Raw genomic sequence first — 12,474 nt, 5'->3', positions numbered from 1 at the left:
AGCCCGTTAGCATATGTGGCTGAGCTAATTGATCAAACGTCAGCATCGTGGGACAAACAGCTAGTACAGGCAACGTTCCTGCCAATGGACGCAAAATGCATTCTCGGCATTCCATTGTGCACGAAAAACATCGAAGATTTCTGGAGCTGGAACCATGAGAGGTCTGGGCTATTCACGGTGAGGAGTGCATACCGCATGCTGGTAAGCACTAAGGCAAGAAGGGAAGCATGGCTAGAAACAACAGCGGGACCATCGAGTACGGCACCGGAGGAGGGGGCATGGAAAACACTTTGGAAGGTGCAAGTGCCCGCGAAAATCCAAGTGTTCCTATGGAGACTATCAAAACATTCCATCCCTACAAATGATGTCCGCGAGCATCGACACATGACGGATTCTAGCTCATGCGGTATGTGTGGTCAGCCCGACTCGTGGAGGCATTCGCTGTTGCAGTGTACTATGTCACGGTGCATATGGGCTCTAGCAGATGAGGATCTCTCTCAGCGGCTGGTTGGTGTCATGGAACCAAGCGTCAAACAATGGCTATTCACACTCATGGAGCTGTTAACACATGACCAGTTTGTTACATGCGCGGTCACGCTATGGGCCATTTGGTCATCGCGACGCAAAGCCATACATGAGGGAATATTTCAGAGTCCACAAAGTACACACGCATTTATTTGCAGGTTCATACAAGATCTCGAACTGGTTCGAGAACCAAGGAAAAGCACCGCCACTCGAGGACCAGGCCCAGTGCAACAAACGAGTCGACCAAAAGCTCCACCGCCGGGAGTTGCGAAAGTACATGTTGATGCTGCATGTCACAGGGGCATAGGTGGTGTTGCAGCGGCAGTGTGCCGTGATGCTAATGGTGGATTTCTGGGAAGCTCAGCCCTCGGAATAGCTGGCGTTGATGATCCGGCGATAGTCGAGACAATAGCATGCAGAGAAGCACTAGCTCTAGCCCAAGATCTCAATCTCCAAAACGTGCTAGTGGCATCAGATGCTAAGGCAGTCGTGAATGCTATCAATAATTCGGATCAGGGTGTGAATGGTGCAATCATAGCAGAGATAAACAGCTTATCTTCATTACTTAGCTTTACTTTTACTTATGAGTCTCGTGCCGTCAATGTAGAGGCACATAGTTTAGCCAAGCATGCCTTTTCATTGGGACCGGGGCGCCATATGTGGCTAGGCCAATCCCATGATCAGCGTTGTATCCCACACCATGTGGAATTCTCTGAATAAAGCTTGGTTTTAGTCGCTCAAAAAAAAACTAAACCTTTTTTTTAGTTAAAAAAAAGTAGACCTTTTTTTTGCGGGATAGAAAAAAACCTTACCTCCCCCTCAAAAAAAAACTAAACCTTACCTTGTGCTAAAAAAAACTTATCTTTCCCCCTCAAAAAAAAAACTTACCTCTACCTAAAAAAGCATTTGTTATTTAAAAAAGCTAAAAAGCATTTGACTACTTTTCTCAGCAACAACAAACATGTAAAATGTGTACACGGCAATGATCATAGTGTTCCAGGGGAAAAGGAAGCGCACCCGCCTTTGAATCTATCAGGTTTCGCTCGCCTCCTGTTTAGCATTGTACAGTGAGGGAAACATCGGGTGCTCGTACATGTGTTTTTTAGTTTTTAGGAAGAAAAACGTGTTCTTCAATGGCAACATACTAGCCATGGACATAGCGTTTTTGAAAATAAATGTCATTTGATTCTTTTCCTGATGCGACGAGGCTTTTCCGGGCGACACAACATAACGTGGTTATGTTTCCGTCACGGGTTTGGTGCAACTACTCTTGCGGAGTTTAAGTTTGTGTCCTCACGTGACGGATCTTTTAGATTTGTCGAGTATTTATCGATGAGCCTTGGTGCTTTTGTTGATTTGAATTACTTGAGCCTGGATTATTTCCTCGGCATTATGGTGCACATCTTGCGGTTCGACAACCTACACTTTTAAGGTAGCCTCAAGTCCATTCACCGTTCATGGCAGTCTCGCTACTCATGTCTAATTGAAGTGCCTTTTTTGAAGGTTTGGGAGGATTTCATCTTCTTGGGAAAGGAGCGACATATTAAGGCAAACTTAGTCTCTCTCTTGAAAAATTGAAATCAACTTTGATTAATCATAAAAGAAATCATTTAAGGCATGTACAATAGTGCCACTTTCTGCTAAGAGAATAAGCATCGCTTAGCACATGACACTGGTTTTCTACTAAAAGATGAAGGCAAATTAATTACAATACACTTTGTTTTTTAAGCCTCGAAATTTGAATCTAAGCTATGTGGTACAGAAGTCGGGCTTCTACTATGTTATGCATGACATCTAGATATGACAATAAAGGCATGTCATACAATGTTTTGTTTATACACATTATTGGAAACCAAGTAATGGTCGAGCCTAAATCAGAAGTGATGGACAAAAGAATATGATGAATGAAAAATTGATCTTAGGTCGAGAGAAGCCAAGGACTTAAATTATCCCCTCTTCTAGCTGAACAAAATCTATAATTAGCACCGTGAAAATTGTGGTCACGTCATTATACTTTGAGCACGGTGACGATAGCTAAACATGTAATTAGGAGCCCAATGATCCTAGTGTCTCTGGCAAGTAGAAATGGTTAGCAAAAATATGGATGATGAATGGAAACACTCGTAAACCACTAAAACATTGTATGTAACCTCTTTCAGGCATTAAAGCACTTTGAGTAGGACTAATGATATCTGGTAGAAAAACCTTCAAACGAGATGCCACCATTTTGCAATTATTTTATACACCATATTACACAAGTTGGTCAGCTTAAATTGGTTTACCTTTCTCAGAGAATTAACCTTGGAGGAGGCGATTTCAGTGTGTTATGGTTGTCTTAGGGTACTCTAGGTGTTCATGGTCCTTTGTGTTTGTGTTTCAGTGTGCTTGTAAGGGTCAACTACTTTGTACTGTTTCATGATTTGATTGAAAAAATTCTCAAAAAAAAGAGAATTAACCTTGGATAATCATAATCATTGTGTCATTCCTGTTGGGGAACGTAATAATTTCAAAAATTTCCTACGCACACGCAAGAACAACGCGGTTGATGTAGTCGTACGTCTTCACGGCCCGACCGATCAAGCACCGAAACTACGGCACCTCCGAGTTCTAGCACACGTTCAGCTCGATGACGTCCCTCGAACTCCGATCCAGCCGAGTGTCGAGGGAGAGTTCCGTCAGCACGACGGCGTGGTGACGATCTTGATGTTCTACCGTCGCAGGGCTTCGCCTAAGCACCGCTACAATATTATCGAGGAGGACTATGGTGGAGGGGAGCACCGCACACGGCTAATAGATCTCAAGGATCAATTGTTGTTGTGTCTTTGGAGTGCCCCCTGCCCCCATATATATAGGAGCAAAGGGGAAGGTGGCCGGCCTATGGAGGAGGCGCACCAAGGGGGGAGTCCTACTCCCTAGGACTCCTCCTTTCCTTGTTGGAGAAGGAAAGAGGAGGAGTAGGACTCCTCCTTTCCTTGTTGGAGAAGGAAAAAGGAGGAGAGGGAGAAGGAAAAGTGGGCTGCCCCCCTTGTCCAATTCGGACCAGAGGGAGGGCGCAGGCCTCCTTCCTTTTGGCCTCTCTCCTCTATTCCCGTATGGCCCAATAAGGCCCATATACTCCCCGGCGAATTCCCGTAACTCTCCGTTACTCTGAAAAATACCCGAATCACTCGGAACTTTTCCGAAGTCCGAATATAGTCGTCCAATATATTGATCTTTACGTCTCGACCATTTCGAGACTCCTCGTCATGTCCCCGATCTCATCCAGGACTCTGAACTCCTTCGGTACATCAAAACTCATAAACTCATAATATAACTGTCATCGAAACCTTAAGCGTGCGGACCCTATGAGTTCGAGAACAATGTAGACATGACCGAGAACTATTCTCGGTCAATAACCAATAGCGGAACCTGGATACCCATATTGGCTCCTACATATTCTACGAAGATCTTTATCGGTCAAACCGCATAACAACATACGTTGTTCCCTTTGTCATCGGTATGTTACTTGCCCGAGATTCGATCGTCGGTATCCAATACCTAGTTCAATCTCGTTACTGGCAAGTCTCTTTACTCGTTCCGTAATACATCATCTTGCAACTAACTCATTAGTCACATTGCTTGCAAGGCTTATAGTGATGTGCATTACCGAGAGGGCCCAGAGATACCTCTCCGACAATCGGAGTGACAAAACCTAATCTCGAAATATGCCAACTCAACATGTACCTTCGGAGACACCTGTAGTACTCCTTTATAATCACCCAGTTATGTTGTGACGTTTGGTAGTACCCAAAGTGTTCCTCTGATAAATGGGAGTTGCATAATCTCATAGTTACAGGAACATGTATAAGTCATGAAGAAAGCAATAGCAATATACTAAACGATCAAGTGCTAGGCTAACGGAATGGGTCATGTCAATCACATCATTCTCCTAATGATGTGATCCCATTAATCAAATGACAACACATGTCTATGGTTAGGAAACATAACCATCTTTGATTAATGAGCTAGTCAAGTAGAGGCATACTAGTGACTATATGTTTGTCTATGTATTCACACATGTATCATGTTTCCGGTTAATACAATTCTAGCATGAATAATAAACATTTATCATGAAATAAGGAAATAAATAATAACTTTATTATTGCCTCTAGGGCATATTTCCTTCAGTCTCCCACTTGCACTAGAGTCAATAATCTAGTTCACATCGCTATGTGATTTAACACCAATATTCACATCTGCATGTGATTAATACCCATAGTTCACATCATCATGTGATCAACACCCAAAGGGTTTACTAGAGTCAACAATCTAGTTCACATCACTATGTGATTAACACCCAAAAGAGTACTAAGGTATGATCATGTTTTGCTCGTGAGAGAAGCTTAGTCAACGGGTCTGTCATATTCAGAGCCGTATGTATTTCGCAAATATTCTATGTCCACAATGCTCTGCACGGAGCTACTCTAGCTAATTGCTCCCACTTTCAATATGTATCCAGATTGAGACTTAGAGTCATCTGGATTGGTGTAAAAGCTTGCATCGTTGTAACTTTAACGACGGGCTCTTTTATCACCTCCATAATCGAGAAACATCTCCTTAGTCCTCACTAAGGATATTCTTGACCCATGTCCAGTGATCTACTTATTAGATCAAAATTGTATTCCTTTGCCAAACATAGAGCAAGGTATACAATAGGTCTGGTTCACAGCATAGCATACTTTATAGAACCTATGACTGAGGCATAGGGAATGACTTTTCATTCTCTTTCTATTTTCTGCAATGGTCGGGTCTTGAGTCTTACTCAACTTCACACCTTGTAACACAGGCAAGAACTCCTTCTTTGGCTGTTCCATTTTGAACTATTTCAAAATTTTATCAACGTATGTACTCATTGAAAAATCTTATCAAGCGTCTTGATCTATCTATATAGATCTTGCTGCTCAATGTGTAAGCAGCTTCACCGAGGTCTTGCTTTGAAAAACTCTTATTCAAGTATCCTTTCATGCTATCCAGAATTTCCATATCATTTCCAATTAACAATATGTCATCCACATATAATATTAGAAATGCTACAGAGCTCCCACTCACTTTCTTGTAAATACAGGCTTCTTCAAAAAGTCTGTATAAAACCATATGCTTTGATCAACTCATGAAAGCATATATTCCAACTCCGAGATGCTTGCACCAGTCCATAGATGGATCGCTGGAGCTTGCACAATTTGTTAGCACCTTTAGGATTGACAAAACCTTCTGGTTGCATCATATACAACTCTTCTTTAAGAAAACCATTAAGGAATGCAGTTTTGTTTATCCATTTGCCAGATTTCATAAAATGCGGCAATTGCTAACATGATTCAGACAGACTTAAGCATAGATACGAGTGAAAAACTCTCATCGTAGTCAACACCTTGAACTTGTCGAAAACCTTTTGCGACAATTCTAGCTTTGTAGATAGTAACACTATCAGCGTCCGTCTTCCTCTTGAAGATCCATTTAATCTCAATGTCTCGCCGATCATTGGGCAAGTCAATCAAAGTCCATACTTTGTTTTCATACATGGATCTTATCTCAGATCTCATGGCCTCAAGCCATTTTGCGGAATCTGGGCTCACCATCGCTTCTTCATAGTTCGTAGGTTCGTCATGGTCTAGTAACATAACTTCCATAACAGGATTACCGTACCACTCTGGTGTGAATCTTACTCTGTAAGACCTACGAGATTCTGTAGTAACTTAATCTGAAGTTTCATGATCATCATCATTAACTTCCTCACTAATTGGTGTAGTAGTCACAGGAATAGATTTCTGTGATGAACTACTTTCAAATGAGGGAGCAGGTATAGTTACCTCACCAAGTTCTACTTTCCCCCCACTCACTTCTTTCAAGAGAAACTCCTTCTCTAGAAAGGATCCATTCTTAGCAACGGATGTTTTTCCTTCGGATCTGTGATAGAAGGTGTACCCAACAGTTTCCTTTGGGTATTCTATGAAGACGCACTTCTCCGATTTGGGTTCGAGCTTATCAGGTTGAAAACCTTTTTCATATAAGCATCGCAACTCCAAACTTTAAGAAACGACAGCTTAGGTTTACTGCTAAACCATAGTTCATACGGTGTCGTCTCAACGGATTTAGATGGTGCCCTTTTTAAACGTGAATGCAACTGTCTCTAATGCACAACCCCAAAACGATAGTGGTAAAACCGATAAGAGACATCATAGATCGCACCATATCCAATAAAGTGCGGTTACGACGTTCGGACACACCATAACGTTGTGGTGTTCCAGGTGGCGTGAGCTGTGAAACTATTCCATATTGTTTTAATTGAAGACCAAACTCGTAACTCAAATATTCGTCTCCGCGATCAGATCGTAGAAACTTTATTTTCTTGTTACGATGATTTTTCCACTTCACTCTGAAATTCTTTGAACTTTTCAATTATTTCAGACTTATGTTTCATCAAGTAGATATACCCATATCTGCTCAAATCATTTTGTGAAGGTCAGAAAATAATGATACTTGCCATGAGTATCAACACTCATTGGATCGCATACATCGGTATGCATTATTTCCAGTAAGTCAGTAGCTTGTTCCATTGTTCCGGAGAACGGAGTTTTAGTCATCTTGCCCAAAAGGCACGGTTCGCAAGCATCAAATGATTCATAACCAAGTGATTCCGAAAATCCATCTTTATGGAGTTTCTTCATGCGCTTTACACCGATATGACCCAAACGGCAGTGCCACAAATAAGTTGCACTATCATTATTAACTTTGCATCTTTTGGCATCAATATTATGAATATGTGTATCACTATGATCGAGATCCAACAAACTATTTTCATTGGGTGTATAACCATCGAAGGTCTTATTCATGTAAACAGAATAACAATTATTCTCTAACTTTAAATGAATAACCGTATCGCAATAAACACGATCAAATCATGTTCATGCTCAACGCAAATGCCAAATAACATTTATTTAGGTTTAACACTAATCCCGAAAGTATAGGGAGTGTGCGATGATGACCATATCAATCTTGGAACTACTTCCAACACTCATCGTCACTTCCCCTTCAACTAGTCTCTGTTTATTCTGTAACTCCTGTTTCGAGTTACTAATCTTAGCAACCGAACAAGTATCAAATACTCAGGAGCTACTATAAACACTAGTAAGGCACACATCAATAACCTGTATATCAAATATACCCTTGTTCACTTTGCCATCCTTCTTATCCACCAAATATTCAGGGCATTTCCTCTTCCAGTGACCATTTCCTTTGCAGTGTAAGCACTCAGTTTCAGGCTTTGGTTCAGCTTTGGGCTTCTTCGTGGGAGTGACAACTTACTTGTCATTCTACTTGAAGTTCCCTTTCTTTCCTTTTGCCTTTTCTTGAAACTAGTGGTCTTGTCAATCATCAACACTTGATGCTCTTTCTTGATTTCTACCTTCGTCGATTTCAACATCACGAAGAGCTCGGAATTTTTTTTCGTCATCCCTTGCATACTATAGTTCATCACGAAGTTCTAGTAACTTAGTGATGGTGACTAGAGAATTCTATCAATCACTATCTTATCTGGAAGATTAAATCCCACTTGATTCAAGTGATTGAAGTACCCAGACAATCTGAGCACATGCTTACTAGTTGAGCGATTCTCCTCCATCTTTTTAGCTATAGAACTTGTTGGAGACTTCATATCTCTCAACTCGGGTATTTGCTTGAAATATTAACTTCAATTCCTGGAACATCTCATATGGTCCATGACATTCAAAACATCTTTGAAGTCCCGATTCTAAGCCGTTAAGCATGGTGCACTAAACTATCAAGTAGTCATCATATTGAGCTAGCCAAACGTTCATAACGTCTGCGTCTGCTCCTGCAATAGGTCTATCACCTAGCGGTGCATTAAGGACATAATTCTTCTGTGCAGCAATGAGGATAAACCTCAGATCACGGATCCAATCCGCATCATTGCTACTAACATCTTTCAACACAATTTTCTCTAGGAACATATCAAAATAAACATATGAAAGCAACAACGCAAGCTATTGATCTACAACATAATTTGCAAAATACTACCAGGACTGAGTTCATGATAAATTTAAGTTCAATTAATCATATTACTTAAGAACTCCCACTTAGATAGACATCCCTCTAATTCTCTAAGTGATTACGTGATCCATATCAACTACACCATGTCCGATCGTCACGTGAGATGGAGTAGTTTCAACGGTGAACATCAATATGTTGATTGTGACACCCCAAAAATTTGGCCTTGTTTTAAAGAATTTAAATTTTTTCCAGGAATTTAAAACTTTGGTTATCTGAGCTCCTTATTGATTTTTTTTAAAATCATTTCCTTCCATGTTATGATGAGTTTTTCCCAAAGAGAAAACTTTTCAAATATGTTATTGGACTTGTTTAACCTCTCAAGAAAAACTTTCCTTTTATCAGTATAACTAATTAACTAATTTAATTGCTTGATCTTTATTTTCTTGAAGAATGGATTTTCAAGGTTAAATGGCCATATTTGAACTACAACCATTTGATAGATTCACTTAAAATTCCCACAAAAATTTGGAGATGTCATGTGATGTTTTTAAATCACTTTTGTGTGAAAACATCTTTATTTTATGTAATATTTTGAGCTCTACAGCAAATTTTGTTCTCTGGTCCAGTGGGCAATTTTGCACTACAACTCCTTTAAATAATTCTTTCTAGCCTCCACCAAAATTATGGGATGATGGTAATGGCCTAAGATTCCACATTATGCAAAAAACCTCGTGCTGTTCTTTGAAAAATTTGAGTGAATCAACCTCATTTTCATTCTGGACCAACTTGATGGTTTGTACATCAACCATATTTTTGATTGCTCTTTAACCCTTGATTATTTCTCCTACTTGTAGTCCTCCATGTTAAACCCTTAAGTCCAGGAGCATGAACCTTTTGGATCATTTTTGTTTCATGAAATAATGCTATTTATTTCCTGTCCAGAATTGAAGTTTTGTAAAACTTGCACTAACAAGTTTCTTCTTTTGGCAAACTAACCTCACCACCCTCTTGTACATCTAAAGAGACCCCAACCTGGAAGTTTTGGCTACCCCAAGAGATGCCTAGGTGCATGTGGCATTCTATCGAGCACCCTGTAGGCATGACCAGTTTTGACATGAGTTTTGGCATTTCACTGTGAGCTTGCACCTCTGATCAAACTAGCATGTCCACTAGACTCCCAGTTGCTCCTAACCTCGATCTGGTAAACCCCAACCTCACCTGCGACCTGTAGCATGCCGCGGCATTGTGTTGAACATCTCCCGTGCGTGCACTGCACGCGCCCAGAGCGCGCGTATTGCACGATGTCGCGCCCGAGCCGACACGCTGGCCCCCCTGGCTTTGGCCCACACGGTAGCACCTCGCCACGCACTCCTCGCCTCACGGCATCACGCCAAACCACCCTGGCACGCTACAGTGCCGCCGCCAGGGCATTCTTGGCGGCACTCCGGCGTCCGCAGTGGCTCCAGCCACGGGCAGCGCCGCCCAAACCCCTCCCGCTCGTCACCTGGCCCCTGGAGCAGTGCGAGCTCATCTGCAGCCATGTCCTCTAGCGCTCGTCGCCGCCACGATGCCCTGCCTCTACAGAACGTCGGTTCGCCGGAAGCTTATCCACGGCCACCGCGGAACCGCCTTGCCTCGCTTATAAATGGACGCCCCGGGCCATTCCCGCACACTGGCAACCTCAGGCCACCCCAATGACGCTTCCCCAGCTCACCAATCGACCCAGGAGAGCTTTCTTCCCCATCTTCGGTGACTCCTGCCGCCGCCACTGCCCCGGCCATTCCGGCACCACCAGGGCCTCCCCCTCTCCATTCTCTTCGCCAGAAACTTCCTCATCCTCCCGTGAACCCACCCCCCTACTCAATTTTGATCGGGAACCACCGTAGCCCCAAATCCATCTTGCTCCCGAAGCTTCCCTCCGCCTTGGAGCTCGCCGCCGGCGATATCCTCCGCCTCCGACGACCCTACGACTACCGGAGTAACCACCTCGGCCCCCTGAATCCACTGGTGGCCTCAGCTTTCCGAACGGAGCCACCGTTCGCCGGCGATGATCGCCGGAGCCCCGCTCCACTCGGGCAGAGGAGGGAGACGACGCGGGCGACTGGTCAAACCTGACCAGTGGGCCAGGCGGGCCCACCGTTAGAGACCCAGCGCCGGTCCACGTGGTTAAGTGGAGGCGTAAAGCCTCAAGTACGCCTCCTCTGCACCGAAAGTGTAATCTCGTTTGAAACGTTTTCTTTTTCTATTAAAAAAATAGATTTGACCAAATGTTTGACTGGCTATAACTTTTTAAATACAACCCCAAATGAAATAATTCTTTTTCCTACCTCTCTCAAATTTCACCTAGTTTATTTTAAGATTTATTTGAAAAAAATTCAGAACAAATTTTGGTGCTGTTTTTATTTTGTGTGTTAATTCTTTTATATTGCTAAAATAGGATTTTTGAAGAGAGGAGAAATGTTTCAAGTTTTGGAGTGCACCCTGCCTTTCCACACATTGAAGGCAAGCATTCTGAACCCCGGCATAATATTTTTGTGTGTTCGATGACACGTTCATAACATCACCTCACTTTGGAGAAACTTGTTATTTCATGTGATATGATCATATGCATGGGTGCGTGTTATTGATTTCCATGCTGTTGGAAATGGACACACTTGTGATGATAATCACCCTCATGTGCCTTGCATGCATACCGGCAGGAACCCGGGAAAACCTATGCCTTGGGTAGGCATGAGTTTGTCTCCAGTCTCCGTCGGGACGGTTATGTCTGGTAAGGTGATATGAGCGGTGACTCTGTTGGTTGAAATATATTCGTCATGCTAATCATGCAGGGAATACTTAAACCTCCTGAGTCGACCGTAGATCGAGTCTTGTGCCAGTAACTCCCATACTTGTTTCGTACTACCACTCGTCTCTACATCAAGTAGAGTACGGTTCAGTAAGTTGTCAACCTCTTTCTAGCACACACCGTACAGAGAGGCCATGGTGGAGGATACCGGTTGTAGCTGGTAGGCAGGCCACCTAGTCCGGGGGCATGGGTGTTTCCGGTTGGGACCGAGAGGGGAGGCCACCCCTTAGAGCGCGCGATATAAATTTGATCCCATGCTACGCGAGGTTGTAGCCTCCCCACTTAGAGTTTGCTTAACAGGTGTCGTGGGTGATTCCAGACACATGTGAGTTAAGCTGGTGTGTGCAAGTTAGGTGTGTTTTCAACAAAAAGACCATAGACGGAATTAGTCCCGATGGACTAAAGAAATCCGTTACTCGTGGGTAAAGAGTACACCCTCTGCAGAGAATAAACCTATTCGAATAGCCGTGTCCATGGTTAAGGATTACAGTCTGGGATGGGTCAGGTGTCGGTCTTCGGAGGTGAAACTGTTAACCAGAAATGGAATTACTACTCGTGACTTGTGATAACTATGATTATTATTGTTGTTGACTAACCCGTGATATTATTGTTATTATCGAGTATCTCTGGGATGGTTCTACCTCCGGGATATTCACTATGATTGTTTATTTTAAAGCCCTTTATGTGGTGTCGCTCAGACGCCCGACTGTGGCATTTCTTTTAAAGCCCTTTATGTGGTGTCGCTCAGACGCCCGACTGTGGCATTTCTTTTAAAGCCCTTTATGTGGTGTCGCTCAGACGCCCGACTGTGGCATTTCTTTTAAAGCCCTTTATGTGGTGTCGCTCAGACGTCCGACTGTGGCATTTCTTTTAAAGCCCTTTATGTGGTGTCGCTCAGACGCCCGACTGTGGCATTTCTTTTGAAGCCCTTTATGTGGTGTCGCTAAGACGCACGACTGTGGCATTGCTTGTTATTTGTTTCATAAATTTTAATACTACCATGTTATTGCATTTTTATAAATAACTTGCTTGCACGCATCAGAGTTTCATTTATC

The sequence above is a fragment of the Triticum aestivum genome, chromosome 4B (assembly GCF_018294505.1).
Source record: "Triticum aestivum cultivar Chinese Spring chromosome 4B, IWGSC CS RefSeq v2.1, whole genome shotgun sequence".
In the NCBI taxonomy this organism is placed as follows: domain Eukaryota; kingdom Viridiplantae; phylum Streptophyta; class Magnoliopsida; order Poales; family Poaceae; genus Triticum; species Triticum aestivum.
The sequence above is the reverse complement of the archived record's forward strand: the minus strand, read 5'-3'. Positions refer to the sequence as shown.